The sequence below is a fragment of the Mobula birostris genome, chromosome 22, assembly GCF_030028105.1.
Source record: "Mobula birostris isolate sMobBir1 chromosome 22, sMobBir1.hap1, whole genome shotgun sequence".
NCBI lineage: Eukaryota > Metazoa > Chordata > Chondrichthyes > Myliobatiformes > Myliobatidae > Mobula > Mobula birostris.
The window spans coordinates 11,536,316-11,553,743 of record NC_092391.1 but is presented as its reverse complement, the minus strand read 5'-3'; the positions used below and the strand labels follow the sequence as shown (position 1 = coordinate 11,553,743).

At 45.0% G+C, this 17,428-nt stretch overlaps 1 protein-coding gene across 6 annotated transcripts in view; it reads right to left on the bottom strand.

Annotated features, from left to right (window-relative positions):
• Nucleotides 1-17,428, bottom strand: part of ralgps1 (Ral GEF with PH domain and SH3 binding motif 1) — a 761,372-nt gene that overhangs the window by 576,504 nt on the left and 167,440 nt on the right. The gene's annotated exons all lie outside the window — the stretch shown is intronic.

Genomic DNA, 17,428 nt, shown 5'->3' with positions numbered 1-17,428 from the left:
TTGGCGGGGCCGAGGCTGTTTCCCTAGACGACAGCGAGCCGAGCGACCCTGAGGGTGGCCGGGGGTGGGGCTACATTGTGGGGGCTCGTCTGGGATTGAGTCTGCTGGTATGCTGTGTGGGTACCCTGTTTAAATCTGTAATGTGTGTCTCTGTGGGTTATTTGCTGGTGATTGCTGTATGCGTGGTGGGTGAGGTCTTTGTTTGAGTTCAGGCTGGCATTGACGAGTTGGAGGTGGCACTCGGAGCTGCCCAAGCGGTTGGGAGAGAGAGGGAAGAGTGGTCTGATTTGTAGGTAGGGTCTGCGAATAAATGTTCTAGCTCTGGCAGACTCTGCCTGGCACTTGGGATAGTGTCCACCCAAGGAGGGGCGGAGGCGTGCGAGACATGGGCGGAGCGGATCTCTCAGTTGTTAGATGAGTGGCAGGCTCGGTTGAGGGAGAGCGACAGGGATTGGTTGAAAGTTTGAGTAGGCAGGCTGGTGACAGTGTTAGAGCTGTCAGGTTCACTTACACCGTAGTGACAGCTGTCAGTTATTTGAAAGAGGGGGGAAGTTTTCAGTGTGTCTTCTCTGGCTAGGAGGGCGGCTAAATTGCAGTGCCGGGGGATCATTTCGGGGGATCAGTTGTTCAGCTGATCAGAGAGGTGTCGGGAAACTTAGTGGAGGGCCAGTGGGGGAACGGCTTGGGGTCTCTGGGGAAGCACATTCCCAGCAATGTACCAATGAACTTCCGAAAGGAAAAGACCCTATTCCTGAAGGCTTAGAGGGGCCACGCCCCAGTGTGTCGCTATGGATAGAGGGAAGCGGTGTTAAAGCTATCCTTGACCCCGGGGCACAGATCAAGTTGTTGGACAGTTCGTTTTACAACCGGTGTCTGAAGCATTTATCCTTAACAACCGCAAGGGCACCGGAGACTTTGGGTACTAGTGGCAGTAGTTATCCAGAAGACGATGATTGGTTAATGACCCTGGAGTTCATGGAGGCATTGTCTGGGCACCCAGCGTGTCGAGTTGCTTCTGAGGACGTGTGTAGCAGCCTTAAGCCAGTACCGAATTTAAACGAGACCCAGCAGTGGTACGGCTTGGGGAACGTAGCTGAGGGTGAGACCCTCTTAGTAGATGCTCCAAACTACCACGAGGGAGAAGAGTTGACTGCTGAAGACACCTCAGTGAGAGAGAGGTTGTGGCAACTGGACCCTGGCGGTGTGGGAGATGAAGGCAGCGTGTGTGTGGATTATGCGATGTGGTTTAATGTGCTGCATCTGAGGGGTGGATGTTGCCAGATCCTGAGGAGTGCGGCTGTTGAGCCGAAGATGGCCTTTACTAGTTCCCTAGGATTCTTCCGATCCAAAAAGATGCCCAAGGGCATATCCGGAGCCCCTGCATCCTTCCCGAGGGGCATGAGGAAGACCATGGGGGAAGTGAGGGTGTGTGGAGTTTTGACGTATGTGGATGACCGCCTAGAGCTTGGATTCGCCTGGTGGGGACTATGAGGTGAGGCGAGTGGCTGAGCCCGGACGACCGAAGCGAAGTGTCAAATGTGGAGGAGTTTTTGGCCGGAGGAGTTTGGTGCAATGTGAGGAAAATGACCCGACATACCAGTTGAACTTCCTGGTGTTGGGACAGACGGTGGTGGACCGGGGGATGGAAACCCAGGTCGTCAAGCTGAATGAGACACAGGGAAGAGAGGGGATTTGCACCGCACTGCGGTCATGTACTGATGAATTAATCCAGCGAGAAGAAACAATGACCCACTTTCGAAGGGATCAGCAGAAACTCAAGACGTCGATTCAGAACAGATTGGAAGACTTGCAAGTTGGGGAAGATCAAGGAAGTGTTCTGCCTAAGATCAACAGAAAACCGAGAGCCCAGGGAAGGGAGTTTGACTACACTCCCGAGGAGGTAAAGAAATGGAGGACAGATCTCGGAAAAGGGAGGAGGACGCTTGAAAGGAACCTGAAGATGACTATCGCGAGTTTAAATGAAGTGGAAAAACTGAAAGTTGACCTGGAAAACATCCTCAGGAAGAAACAACCAGAGGCTGAACATCCTTTAACTGCTGCTTTTCAGGTCAGGGAGGAAGAAGCTGGTGGGGTAACTGCGCCCCAGATTGAGATGGCCAGGAACCCTGAGTCAGAACTGCTGAGGCTGTGACGAGAGTTGAAGGAGTCCCTGAAGAAGCTGACGTCTTGACTGCAGGAGGCTGAAGGGGTAGCCCCAGCTAAATGTTTCAGTTTGGAGAAACTCAAACAGCAGCTACCGATCGAGGGAATGAGGAAGGATACGGATTCGAAGGATGATGTGCTGCACATGTGGTACATGCTGCCTTTCGCTAACTTCCCCGTGATTGAGGAAGAGACCTTTGGCCCTTCTCCCACTGAGTCAGGTGTAGTGGGGAGGGTTAGCTGTGGGCAGTCTGAGTTACGGCAGGATCAGGAAGGAGGAGAGGCGGGGCCCCGGACACGGGACAGGGGGCTCCGAGCTGTAGTGGTGGTCTGAGTGAGAGAGGAGTTGGCAAGCAGGCCCGAGGTATCCCTAGTAGTGTCTGAGCCTTTTGGGTTTAGGTGAGGGGGTACGGAGGTCTCAGAGGGTTAAGAAGCTCCCAGATAGGTTGGCCTATTTAGCGCCCGTGGGACGGGAGTAAGGTCCACTGTTTGGGGAGCACTGTCACTGTGTGTATCTGTGTATGTGTGTGTTGTGTGTCTGTAGGACTGGGTGGCAAGTTATTTAGAAGTCATGAGGACATGACTTTATTTGGTGGGGGGAGAGTGTAAGGGGGTTTTGATTTTTATGTTACTGCGGAGGCTAATTAAAATGGCGTCTTTGTTACGTTAATCTGGGGAATGCGGCTTTGTTGTGTTAAACGCTGAGAAAGTTTGCGCTGGCAGCTTGTGGTTTAGAGGGTGATAAGAAATACGTTATTAACCAATTGGGATAGTTGTTATGGTTTTGGTGTATTCGAAGATACTGTATGCGCGGGGTTTTGGGCCAGAAGGCGGGAGAGCGAGACAGAGGATGGACGATGTGCTGTGATGTCCGCTAACGGGGTCGGACCCCAAGCGGGACGTTCAGCGAGGAGACGGAGACGGACTCGTGTGGAGCATCTGGTCGACCACCGTTGTTGGTCCCAGGCGGCCGGTCGAGGTGGTCCGAGGGGTCACAGGGTGAAGAAGGACCTTGAGCTCCAACGGTTTTTGTGCACGAAGAGATTGAACTTTGATAAGTGTGGCACCTTTTATTTTCCTTTTATATTTTACTCTCTATTAATTATATAGTTCCAGTAATATCTATAAACTGTAAATCATTTAATTGCATCTGGTGTATTGTCTGTTATTTGGGCAGGGTGGGGTACCTCACACAGCATCCACACAAACGAATTATCCAGTTTGGCGGGGCCGAGGCTGTTTCCCTAGACGACAGCGAGCCGAGCGACCCTGAGGGTGGCCGGGGAGGGGGCTACATATGGTTCCACAGTGAGTCTGCTTTGTGCCTCCTTGCTTGTATAGAGCTTGCAGTACATCATGTAGCCAAATCCAACAGGATTCTTGGGTTAATGTGACCTGGTAGAGGAGAGAGAGCTTGAATCTGTACATCTGGTGGTCCAACATATGTGCGTCTGTTGATCACCACCTTGTGTATCAACTTCACTGAGTTCAACCGTGTTGTATCTTGCTTATAACTCTGATTTTTGGCACCTTGCTTGTCTTTGACAAGTTAGCATCTACCTGGTCTACCTGGTGTTGGTGCACACATCTCATTTTCTTAGACAGGTGCAGCATGGTACCTTAGCGATGAGCGTAACACTACTCAGAGGACCTGTTCTGGGTCCAACACATAAATGTAAGTATGAAGAAAGCACAGCAGCATCTCCACTTTCTTAGGAGTCTGTGAAGATTTGGCATGATATCTGAAACTTTGACAAACTTCTATAGATATGTAATGGAGAGTACTGTATATTGACTGGCTGCGTCACATCCTGGTATGGAAACACTAATACCCTTAAATGGAAAATCCTAGAAAAGGTAGTGGATATGGCCCAGTCCAGTCCATCATGGGTAAAGCCCTCTCCACCACTGATGACATCTACATGGTGTGTTTTTTGCAGAAAAGCAGCAGCCATCATTTGGGACCCCCATCACCCAGGACATGCTCTCTTCTCACTGCTGCCATCAGGAAGAAGGTACAGGAGCCTCAGGACTCACACACCAGGTCCAGGAACAGTTATTACCTCTCAACCATCAGGCTCTTAAACCAGAGGTGATAACTTCACTCAACTTTCCTTGCCCCATATTTGAGCTGTTCCCACAACCTACGGACTCACTTTCAAGAACTCTTCATCTCATGTTCTCGTTATTTATTGTTTATTTCTTTATCAATATTTCCTCTTTATGTATTTACTCACTTTTTTGTCTTCTGCACACTAGTTTAACACCTAGGGATGTTACGGATTTACTAAGTATGACCACAAGAAAATGAATCTCAGGGTTGTATATAGTGACATATACATACTTTGATAATAAATTTACTTTTAACTTCTACAAACTCCCTTTCTTGGGAATTTGTAGATGTGTAGTATGGAGTATCTACTACACAAATTGTAATTTGTAGCCCATATCCTAGCTACAATTTGGAGGCCTGTATATAATTCCCACCAGGGTCCTTTTACCCTTGCAGTTTCTTAACTCTACCAACAAGGATTCTATAGTACTCCTTCCAAAATATCAGAACAGGAAACAATTGCGTGAACTTTGTGTTCTAACATTCAAAACCCTAGGTCTGCAAAAAGGTTTCAAAACATTGAGATTTGTCACAACTTCTTCATATTATTGTTTTCCTGCTTTTACTGTTTGCACGATATGTGTTTTTTTGCCCCTCTCTGTGCAGTAGGTGTATGATGCCCTTTTTTACAAAAGGGTTCTTTTAGGTTTCTTACTTTGTGGCTGCCGATAAGAAGACGAATCTCAAAGTTGTATAGCTTAAACATAAATGTACTTTGAACTTTTGAACTTCAGACTTCTAGTTTTGCTGGACAGGAGGGACACAGGCCAAATGCAGGAAAATGGGACTAGCCCAATAGACACTATGGTCAGCATGGACAAGATGGGCTGAAGGGCCTGTTTCCATGCTGTATTATTCTATGACTCTCATGTAATTCTACCCCACACCCAAACACTTAGTACTGCTTCATGTGCCATATTAGTCGTGGTGGGTGGTGGAATTAACTGTGGGATACAATTGGAGAACAAGGACAATCAAACTGCTGGAGGATCTCAGTGGGTCAAGCAGCATCTCTGGGAGGAAAAGAATTGCTGACATTTAAGATCAAACACCCGCATCAGGACTGAGAGTGGAGAGGCCAGATGGCCAGCGTAGAGAGGAGAACGGGAGCAAGAGAGGAGTCTGAGGCAATTGGTGAACTAAGATAACAGGAAGGTAATGCCAGGCAGAGGGTAAAAGTGGGACTGGTGCTGAAAGACTGTGGTGACTTGAATGATAGATAGAAGCAAACTAAGAAAAGGAACCAAAAAAACAGAATATAAATATAAATTTAAAAAACATGGACAATGATGCTTCACCGCCACACAACAAATTTATGTGGCAATATAACTGTAGCAAGTAAACTTAAGATCTCTCAAAATAACAAAAACTTGTGTCTTACCACACAAGGAGCTACAGTACTGTACAAAGGTCTTAGGGACATATACATGCCTAAGACCCACTGCTCCCCACCCCTGCCACTCTCTCTCTGGCACCTGTCCCACAAGCCTCACCATTCCCAACGTCCTTTGCTCCTGCCTGACGTACGAACTCGGTCTCTGCTCCATGTTGACAAATACAGTACTGTGCAAAAGTCATAGGCACCTTAGCTATATACGAGTGCCTAAGATTTTTGCACAGTACTGTACAAGGGAATTTTAAATCAAAAAAAAAGACAGAATTTAAAGCGAGGAGTAGGAGGAGAGAGAAACCAACAGACACATGGATAGACAGAAGATGGGAGGGAGCCCTTTCGAAAGCCAAAAGTACTTAAGATGGAAAGATAAATTCAGATACAGGTACAACGCCATGGAGCGCTGGGAAGAATTGAGCAAAAAAAAACATCAGGAGTGGAAGGGAGGGTTGAACTTAATGATTAATTAAGATTAAATCATGGGGTTACTGATTTCAAATAAAACTTGAAAAGATTAAGTGCTAGTAGCTTTATCCAGGGAAAAAAAGTCTGTCCATAGTCACCCAGATACCATCAATAAAATCCTAGTAACAAATCCAAAACAAGTGAGATCTTAACATTACTCTGCATTTCATCATTCGTAAACAGTGCAAGGAAAACGCACCAGATACGATTTTGACCTAGTCACTCTGACCCACTTGTATAACCCTCAAGCCACATTCTACACTTGGTTTTGACCAGTGTTGATACCATTCAGTGAAACATCATCCTCCACCAAGTAACTTCTGTTCAAAACTTGAAAAAAATATATATCTTACAGAGTTTGATGGGCTAAATTATTAGGAGACTTTTGGTGTGGGGGGCACAGATTAATGGGAGGAGGCAGCAGAGCATTTAGGATAGTGATGAGAGAACATTTCTTCATTCAAGGATAATGAACCCAGAACTGGGGTTATTGGACCCCTCAGCTAATGATAAGAGCCCAGGGCATAAAAAAGGTTGAGAACCCCTGACCTAGAATTCTCTATCGCAGAAGGCCATGGGAGCATATAGATTATGCTCATTCAAAATAGAGATCGATAATTTACTGGGTGTTAAAGGAAATAAGGTCTATGGAGATACTAGTGGAAGATGATGTTCAGGTAGAAGATCAGCCATGGTCTTCATGAAAGGAGGAGGAGACCTGATGGGACAGAATGTCCTATTCCTGCTCCAACTTTATAAACAGATACCATAGAGCAGGGTTTCCCAACCAGGTGTCCATAAACCCCTTGGTTAATGCTAGGGGCTCCAAGGCCTAAAAAAGGTTAGAAACTCCTGTGTTGGAAACTGCTGCATTTTAATAATACTTTTTATAAGATCTGTATTTTTTTAACAAACTCATGTATTTTTCACAGTATGTCACGGCTTGACACTTACTGCCAGAAAGCAGTATAGCAGCTGGAAGCATGGAGCTCCCAAAGAGCAAACTCCTACCTCGATGTAGGTAGAAACTCCTACTGCATGCCTGACATGAAGTGGAGATTTCAGATCCATAGCGGTCATAAAGTGAACAAAGTTAACTCCGGCTGGAGATCTGTGAGTGACTAAAAGTAAGGAAGGCTAGCTTTCAGACATAAAATATAAATAGCAAGGGTTTTGTAGGTTGATAAATCAATTGACAATTGTAGGTTGCCTGTAGTATGTGCAGTCAAAATGGAAAAACTGCAGGGAGTTCACGGGAAAATAGGGAGAACATAAAAAAGGGATTAAAGTAGGATTTATCAATGGGTGGTTGATGGTTGACATGGCCTCAGTGGGCCAGTTTCTGTGTTGTGACGCCAACTATTTAACAACCCTAGCTGTAACTTGCTCCACTAGTAAGGCAGCCAAGATAATCAGGGCCCAACCCGCCCCAGACATTCCCTCCCTTCAGGCAGAAGATACAAAAGCCTGAAAGCACATACCACTAGGTTTAAGGACAGCTTCTATCCTGCTTTTCCAAAGAGAATCAGACTTATTATCACTGACATACCTGTACGTCATTAAATTTGTTGATTTGCAGTAGCAGTATAGTGCAACACATAAAATATATTACAAATTACTCTGTGTGTGTGTGTGTGTGTGTGTGTGTGTGTGTGTGTGTGTGTGTGTGTGTGTGTGTGTGTGTAGTGCAAGACAGCAAAAATATTGAGGAAGTGCTCATAAGATATAAAAACAAAATGAGGCCATTCAGCCCATTGAGTCAGCTTGATCATTGCTGATGTTTTACCCCTCTGATTCCCACTCTCCCGCCTTCTCGCCATAACTTTTAAAGTTCTTAATATTTAAAAACCTATAAACCTCTGCTTTAAATATACCCATTGACTTGGCCTCCACAGATTCACCACCCTCTGGCTAAAGAAATTCCTCCTCATCTCCATTCTAAAGTGATATTCTTCTATTCTGCGTCTGTGCCCTCCAGTCCTGTACTCTCCCATTATGGGAAACATCCTCTCCACATCCAAACTATCTCGGCCTTTCAAAATTAGGTAGGGAATGCTCAGGAATATGAAGGCAGAGGGCAAGTTGACACGCGACGCCGAGGCACAAGGGCATTGTCCATTCAACGACTGAAGCAACACAACTCTCCCGCAGTCAATCTCACCAATGAACCAGTGAACTGGGCTCGCAGTATTATATCCAGCAGGGTCTTGCGATCACAAGAAAAATGTCCAAGCCAATCAGCTCCATTATTTGTTAGATTGCACACCACCTGGGTGGCTGACGCAGGCTGCAAACTGGTGTGCAACAAGTCCAACTCCATCGCTATCAAGAACTCACTAGCGAGGTAGACCTGCCGTATTTGATATTCTTAAAATCAGCAGGGTTTTGCAATCATAAAAAAAGACATAAAGGATGAACAATTATGCCTTTGCTTGGACCCAGAGAGGCCACTTCACCCAAGTGCACTGCCATCTTACTGAAAGGTTTGAAGAAGCTACTCTTGCAAGCAAGCAGGTCCTGATGAAGAGTCCTCACCCAAAAACCCAACTGTTTACTCTTTTCCATAGATGCTGCCTGACCTGCAGCATTTTGTGTGTGTTGCCTGGATTTCCAGCATCCACAGATTTCCTGTTGTCTGTTCTGTGTTTGTAGGCTCCTGTACCTCCTCGCTGATGGAAGTAGTGAGAAGAAGGCACGTCCTGGGTGAACTGCCCTCGGCATGATGAAATGGATCCTTGGCCCCACAAGGATCCTAACAACCTGCAGCCTCTCTGTAGCTGCAGCAATTTATCCTGCTTTCCTCAGTGCACTGATGAGATAAAATGGTCTATATAGGTAGCATGCAAAATTAAGTTTTTCATTGTACCTCTGTACCTGTGACAATAATACACTAATTTATCAATTTACCTCACAACAGCCTAAAATGCTTTATTTGAATGTCATTGAAGTAGCAGCCAATCCTAAGCAGACTGGATTGAATGGATTCTGAGTGATGTTGATTGAAGGGAAAATATGGTCCTGGATATTGTGGGCAACATCCTGTGGCTGGGCGTGACCTCAGTTCTGTACCCTTTCCAAAATATGGGAACAGGAAACATTTACACAACCCTTGTGTTCTAACATTCAAAAAATTAGGACTTCAAAAAAGTTTTTTCAAAACTGATGTGTCACAACTTTTCATAAACACAAGGGATTCAGCAAATGTTGGAAATTCAGAGCAACAGACACATACAAAATACTAGAGGAACTCAGCTGGTCAGGCAGAATCTATGGAGGGAAATAAACAGTCAATGTTTCAGGCCGGGACCCTTCATCAGGACCAGATGAAGCCAGAGTAAAGGCTAATTTATACTTCTACATCAAATCGACACCATAGGTACGGCGTCGCCACGAACCCTACGCAGGGCCTACACAGATCCCTACGCTGTAGCCTGACGCGCACCTCTCCCAGAATGTAACTACGCGTCGCAGCAACGCAGACCGCAGTGTTATGTACCCTGTAACTGGGTTGCCAAACCAGCAGAAATGGATCACTCAGTTGGAATCTGGATTACTAGAACTAAGAAAGTTTTATTAAAGAAACAAGCAACACAGTACTCTAATCAAAAGGATAATGAATGCAACAGTTCAGCAATGATAAACATACACGTACACAGAATTAAGATAACAGGATCAATCAAGCTCTATCGTTGACTAGGGGTAAATGACCAGTTTCAAAGTGACGCAAAGTTCAGTTCAGTTCGCAGTAATCGCTGCCGTGGCGATGGACAGTGGGGGGAAGGAGAGAGAGAGCAAAACGAATGAATATTCAAGGCTTCCACACAGACCTTCGCAGTCAGCTTTCGGGCGAGTCCTTTGTGATGTCATCTGAGGTCACCGACCGTGACTCCTCCGTTTCCAGATACGAACGTTTCCCTGCAGTGAACCTGGCACCCAGGCAAGGGTGGACACACACCAGGTTCCCGCCGATCGTGCCTTTCCACCCTGTGCGTTCTATGGCCCGGTACTTCCCACCGACTTGTGAGAGATGCACCGCTTCCAGGGTCTTGTTACCTCGGGTGTCGTGTGTGTGTCTTAGCGAACCTGTCCCTTTTTATCCCCCTGCTGGGGTATCGCCTGTCCATCACTTCAAACAGTTCAGGGTTCAAAGGGGGAGCCACACTTGACAGCTCTCCTTCCGTTAAACTCTCCCGTCCCTTCATTAACATCTCCAAATGCTGCTCCATTGTTTTCCTTATCTCTCTCTCTCTCCTGAAGACAGGTGGCAGACCAACTACTGATCCCACTGGTGCCAGCACAGGACAGCTACATCTTAATCTACAGATCCCTACGCCGTAGCCTGACGCGCACCTCTCCCAAAATGTAACTACGCGTCGCAGCAACGCAGACCGCAGCAACTGTGATTGTTCTGCTTGGTAGCATCACATTTCCTCCTACGCCGCAATAGCTTCCCATTGGGTGACTGAAGGGCAGGGAAGGAACTCTGGATGCAATGCTTTCCATAAAGCTTTACAGACCTCTGAAATTATGGAGGACACATTTCGCTTTTATGAAAAAAGACGCTCGCTTTAAATTTGTTTACCCCAAGAAAGACTACCATGACCATGAAGCCTTGCATGGGCAGGTGTGTGCGCATGCGTGACGTGCTCGAATTGCACAGCAACGCAGACACACCAATGCACAAGTATAAATGCTCACAACACGCGTAGGTTATGGCATCGAGTTGGCGCACAAGTACAAATCAGCCTTAAGGGTGGAGGAGAAGAACAACAGGTAACAGATGAAATCAGGGCAGGGGGAATGTGTGTGGGTGGGGACAGGGGGATGAAGTAAGCAGCTGAAAGGTGATAGGTGGAAGAGGTAAAGGACTGAAGGAGGAGAGTGGACCACAGGTGAAAGGGAAGTAGGAGGGACACCAGAGGGAGGTGAAGGGCAGAGGAGAAGAGAAGGGGTAACAGGGCAGCTAGAGTGCAGAATGGAAAAAGAAATAGAGGGGAGGGGGAGGTTATCGAAAAGGTGGGGGGATGGGGTCTTGATGTTCTTATTGCAGTTTGCGTGATGTGTTTCTTGCGTGGAGATTTGGGGTTGGTATATTTATTTCTTTGAATGGTGTTTCTTTGTTTTGTGGCTGTGGGGAAGACAAATCTCAGGGTTGTACAATGCATACATACTTTGATAATAAAGGTACATTGAATCCTTTGAAAAATCAAAGTTCATGCCATCAGGTTGGAGGCTACACTGACGGAATATGAGGTCTTAAACATGGACAACTTTTCATGTTCATTTTTTCTTCTCAGTTTGATGCACAACATGGGCCAAATGCAGGAAAATGGGACTAGCTTAAAGGGCACCATGGTCAGCATGAATGGGTTGGGCTGAAGGGCCTCTTTCCATGCTCTACCACTCTATGAGTCTAATACAATTTTACCCCACCTTCCAACCATTTAGTAATGCTTTTCATGACAGATTAGTATTGGTGGGTGGTGAAACTGAGACCTCGGGAGAAGAGCTTCAAGTTTTATCATTCTGGCTCAGAAGCAGTAGACTGCCAACTGCCAGCACAACTAGCATCATTTGGAAAAAAAAATCAGCTATTTATAACACAGACTGCATAATCTAGGAGCATTAAGTTCAGGCAGAAGAAATTTAAACATATCAGATTGCTCTTTAAAAAAAGAATGCAAGAACAGTCTGGTTTGGAATTTTCAATTACATTTTATTCTTCTCCAGGATGGCTTTGCGGAATGTAGCTTTGTCATTGGCAAGTATAACCCCACAATTACTCTGAATCCCCTCAACTGGAAATTACAAGTTGCAACCAAATTTTACTCATAAAACCATAATGTTAAGTAATAAAAACAATTGGTATTGGGAAAATTGTATTGTGTGGAACTGAATGAGATATAGACTCTGGTCGTTGCAATGGCAACAGGAACAAAATCTGGTTTGTTATCAAAGTTCAAAGTAAATTTATTATCAAAGTACATATATATCACCATATACAACCCTGAGATTCATTTCCTTGTGAGCATACTCAGTAAATTTATAAAATAATAACCATAACAGAATCAATGAAAGACTGCCCAACAAGGGCAGTCAAACAGCATGCAGAAGACAACAAACTGTAAAAATACAAACAAAGAAATAATACTAATAAATAAATAAGCAATAAATATCAAGAACATGAGATGAAGAGTCCTTGAAAGTGAGTTCATTGGTTATGGGAACATTTCAATGATGGGACAAGTCAAGTTGAGGGAAGTTATTCCCTTTGGTTCAAGAGCCTGATGGTTGAGGGATAGTAACTGTTCCTGGTGGTGTAAGTCCTGAGGCTCCTGCAACTCCTTCACAGGGAAATTGCTTGTTTTGTGGCAGCTGTATAGTGCAATGCATAAAATATGCTATAAATACATAAAGAAATATGTATAAAAGTTGAAAAAGTAATGCAAAAAGAGACCAAAATTATTGAGCTGGTGTTCATATGTTAATAGTCTATTCAAAAATCTAATGGCAGAAGGGAAGAAACTGTTCCAAAAAATGTTGAGTGTCTCTCTTCAGGCTCCTGCACCTCCTCGCTGATGGTAGCCATGAGAAGAGGGCATGTCCTGGGTGGTGGGAGTCCTTAGTGATGGATGCTGCCTTCTTGAGGCCTCGGCTTTTGAAGATAGCTGAGTGGGTGGAGCACAAATGTCATACAGACTCGGGAACTATTTGTTGTGTAATTATTTCAGCTGATGTACATTTCTTGCCAGAAGGCATCAATAGTCATTCACCTGGTGAGCTGAGGATCCGTTTCCCACATAGAGTTGTGGAGATCTGGAACTCACAGCCAGAAATGGTGATGGAGCCAGAAAAACCTTTTATCATATTTAATAGTAAATGAAAAGAAAACTATCTGGGGTGGGGACAGCTACTTATGACACAGATCCAGCCTGATATGGAAACACCAATGCCAAGAAACAGAAAAGCCCACAAGAAAGTGATGGATACAGCCCAGTCTATCTCAAGAAAAAACTTCTCCACCATTGAGCGCATCTACGAGGAACACATATACAACAAAGCAGCATCCATCATCAAGGACACCCACCATACAAGCCATGCTTTCTTCTCACTATTTCCAGCAGGAAGGAGGTACAGAAGCCTAAGGTCCTACACCATCAGGTTCAGGAACAGTTTTCTGGAGTGTGGGAGGAAAGGTGGGAGGAGAAGATGGTGGCGCGCCTGCGTGTGCACAGCCCTCCAGTGAAAAATGATATCGTATCTGTTAAATAGGGGCCGTGGACAATTCTGATTTGATGGAGAATGGACGTGAAAGCACAGAGGAACATCTGGAGAAATTTCTGAAATGCCCGTTCGCTGCTGTCGTTACTGTGTGGTCGGGAATCTTTCGGCGGATAGGCCTCAAAATCCCCGCCCTTGCCTGCTCTTGGCGACCGAGAGGGAGGTCAAATCATTTGGACAGAGATAGTGCTCAGTACTCGGTGTCGGAGAGCTGATCGGAGGCTCGAAGTTTTCGGATGACTCAGAGACGGATTGTGGCCGGCATGGCAGGGAGAGTTTTTCCTTCCTTCTCCCATCTGCGTGAGATGTGGGACATTTGAGAGACTTTGAACTTTACTGCGCTCATGGACTTCTCTATCAAGTTATGGTATTGTTACACTGTTTGTAACTATATGTTATAATTATGTGGTTTTGTCAGTTTTTTCAGTCTTGGTTTGTCCTGCGTTTTGTGATATCACACCGGAGGAAATAATGTATCATTTCTTAATGCATGCATTACTAAATGACAATAAAAGAGGACTGCGTATCTTCATAATCATCATAAACCGGAACACTCGGAGGAAACCAACACAGTCATGGGGAGAACATACAGACTCCTTTCAGACAGCGGTGAGAGTTGAACCCTGATCAATAATCGCTGGGCTTTACATCAATGCACTAACAAATGTGTACCCTGTTCGTCACTTAGCCTGCTGTTTAATGTGTTAGTTACATTCAAGGACAGGCTAAATTATGAACAGAGTATACTTTTACATAACACATCCCATATACATTCCTCTCGGCTAATGGACAACCGAGTTCCATCTTCTAAGCAATTATGTAAATTGTACTTTCTTGCCCACCAAATCTGGTAATCACCTCATTTTGCAAGAGTCTGATCATAGCTAACAAAATCCCAGAGGTCAAAGAGAGGATTAGAAGAGACCACTTTTAAAATATACACTAGAAAGAACACTTTATCAGGCACAGGAGTAGAAGCCGGCATGGTCTTCTGCTGCTGTGGCTTATCCACGTCATGGTTTGATCATGCTCTTCTGTACACCACTGTTGTAATGCATGATTGTTTGTGTTACTGTCACCTTCCTGTCAGCCTGAATCAGCCTGGCCATTCTCCTCTGACCTCCACTCATGAACAAGGCACTTCCAACCACCCAGCTGCCGCTCAATGGATGTTTTATGTTTTTCACACCATTCTCTGTAAATTCTAGAAATTGTTGTGCGTGAAAATCCTGGGAGATCTGCAGTTTCTGAGATACTCAAACCACCCCATCTGGCACCAACAATCATTCCACAGTGATCTAAGTCAAAATCACTTAGATCACATTTCTTCCTCATTCTGATGTTTGGTCTGAACAACAACTGAACTTCTTGACCATGTCTGCATACTTTTATGCATTGAGTTGCTGCCACATGGTGATCAGATACTTGCATTAACAAGCAGGTGTACAGGTGTACTTAATAAAGTGTGCCCCCCAAGCTTATAGTCTCAGTCATTAACTAATTGTACCCTTGCATTTGAATTTGGACAAGTTATTGCAGATTACAATGTCATGGCTTAATAACTGTCTTGTCCATAATGGACCACTCTGTGCTTCGAACTGAGCATTGCTGCTGTAAACTAGGGTTAATGAAGAATTGGTCCAGGCTTAATAAAGTGGCTCAACTCTTAATTATTACATACAAGTTTGTTCGTGATGTGCCGTGTCGTATGACAAGGGTGATCATTGTCTTTGACCATGATTGTTCTTGGCAAATTTTTCCACACAAGTAGTTTGCCATTGCCTCCTTCTGGGCAGTGTCTTTGCAAGGCAGGTGATCCCAACCATTATCAATGCTCTTCAGAGATTGTCTGATGTCAGTGGTCACATAACCAGGGCTTGTGATACAACCATCCACCACCTGCTCCCATGGCTTCATGTGTCCCTGATCGGTGGGGGAGAGGGGGCTAAGTAGGTGCTACATGTTGCCCAAGGGTGACCTGCAGGCTAGCAGAGGGAAGGGACACCTTTGGTAGAGAAGTATCTCCACCGCACCACCCATACATAGCCCAAGCATTCTTTCAATAATGGTGCTTTAGAAACATAGAAAACCTACAGCACAATACAGGCCCTTCAGCCCACAAAGCTGTGCCAAACATGTCCTTACCTTAGAACTACCTAGGCTTACCCATAGCCCTCTACTTTTCTATGCTCCATGTATCCATCCAGGAGTCTCTTAAAAGACCCTATTGTTTCCACCTCCACCGCCGCTGCCGTCAGCCCATTCCACGGTCTGCGTAAAAAACTTACCCCTGACATCTCCTCTGTACCCACTTCCAAGCACCTTAAAACTATGCCCTCTCGTGCCTAGCCATTTCAGCCTTGGGAAAAAGCCTCTGACTATCCACACGATCAATGCCTCTCAATATCTTGTACACCTCTATCAGGTCACCTCTCATCCTCCGTCGCTCCAAGGAGAAAAGGCTGAGTTCACTCAACCTGTTCTCATAAGGCATGCTCCCCAATCCAGGCACACCTTTCTGAAACATCATCTCTGATTACAGGATACAAGTTATTACAAGATTGCTTAAACACTTGTTTCAAATCTGTTTCTATTTTAGTGAACACTGCTTGTGCTCAGGATCCCCACCTCACTTGCAGATTATCGAGTGAATCAGATGGTGGATTATTGGAGTTGCACTTCATTTCACTGGGTGACTTTTGAGGTTACTAGTGTCTGATTGTATCCCAAGTGGGGCGACAGGTTTAGAGCACAGTCAGATCTTGTGGCTTTACAGTCACTATTACAGACCCCTGTTATTTTATTTTAAAAGTATCAGGTTTGTTTAATTATTTTAAATGTATATTTTTTAAGCTGCCTCCAGCAACACTCTCAACCTTTCACGACGGATACTCAGAAGTTTGAATTGAGCGTTACTGCTGTCTTGCGGAGTCCATCGCAGAGCAGTGTGACCACTCAAGTTGAGCACTATGTTGTCCCAAGGGGCTGTCCACTAACAAGTCCTCAGGAAGCTGCAGAGGCCAATCCAGGATGCTCATACGCAGGGTGGGTTCCCTGCATAGAGAGCGCCTGTGCGTGACTTTGTTTAACGTGGGGAGGCTGATGCACGGGCAGCCACCACACAGTCCCTGACAGATTGGAGTCGGGGCGAGTGGGGACCCTTCACTGCTGTTATCTGAGATCGCCGCCCGCCAGTTCCACCATTGAAGTCTTGGTTGGATCGCCCTTTGCCTGACACTTCCCCCTTGACCTTACCACCATGAGTGAACCTACAAGGAACTAAGCACCAGACTGCTAAACTCCAAACGACAGCGCTCTTGGGATCTTACAAGCCTCTCCGCAACAGTAAGGTGATAATCCTTGGAGAAGTACTCGAACAGTGTTAATAAAGTGACTCAACTGCGAATTATTTACATACAAGTAGCCCACACCATTCCTTCAACAATAATGCTTTTCTAAAAAAGATCTTTGATTATAGGGTATAAGTCATTACAAGACTTTTTAAACACTTGTTTCAAGTTCCTTGCTATTTTAGTGAGGGCTTTCATTCACTTAATAAGTGGGTTTGGAATAGAGAGGAACTGATGCTAGTACTCCCATTGAGGGAGCTTATCATGAAAGATTAATCAGTTGGACTTCCCCTCTCCAGTCACTGATACAACTGATACCATTTTCTGGTTATAATTTACATAAGCAGTAGGTCACAGCATTTTCCAACCTACAATTCCTGACTGGCCTTTACCTCAAGTGTAGCCACTTCACACCCTAAGTTGTTCACTGGTTATAAATAGCATGTACAAATTTAAGCGTGCTGGCAGAAAAGGGAACTACCACCTTTCAAACATGTTATAATAATAGACGTAGACAAAGATTATACGTTTCCAATTTAGTATTACACAAATAGAAAAGATTGAAAAGATGCCAGAAGGGAAGTGGACAGGGTCGAAGGGGACAGTATCAAAATAGCCTAGATTCAGCAGAATTGTTGGTAACATTTATTCAGGACTATTAAT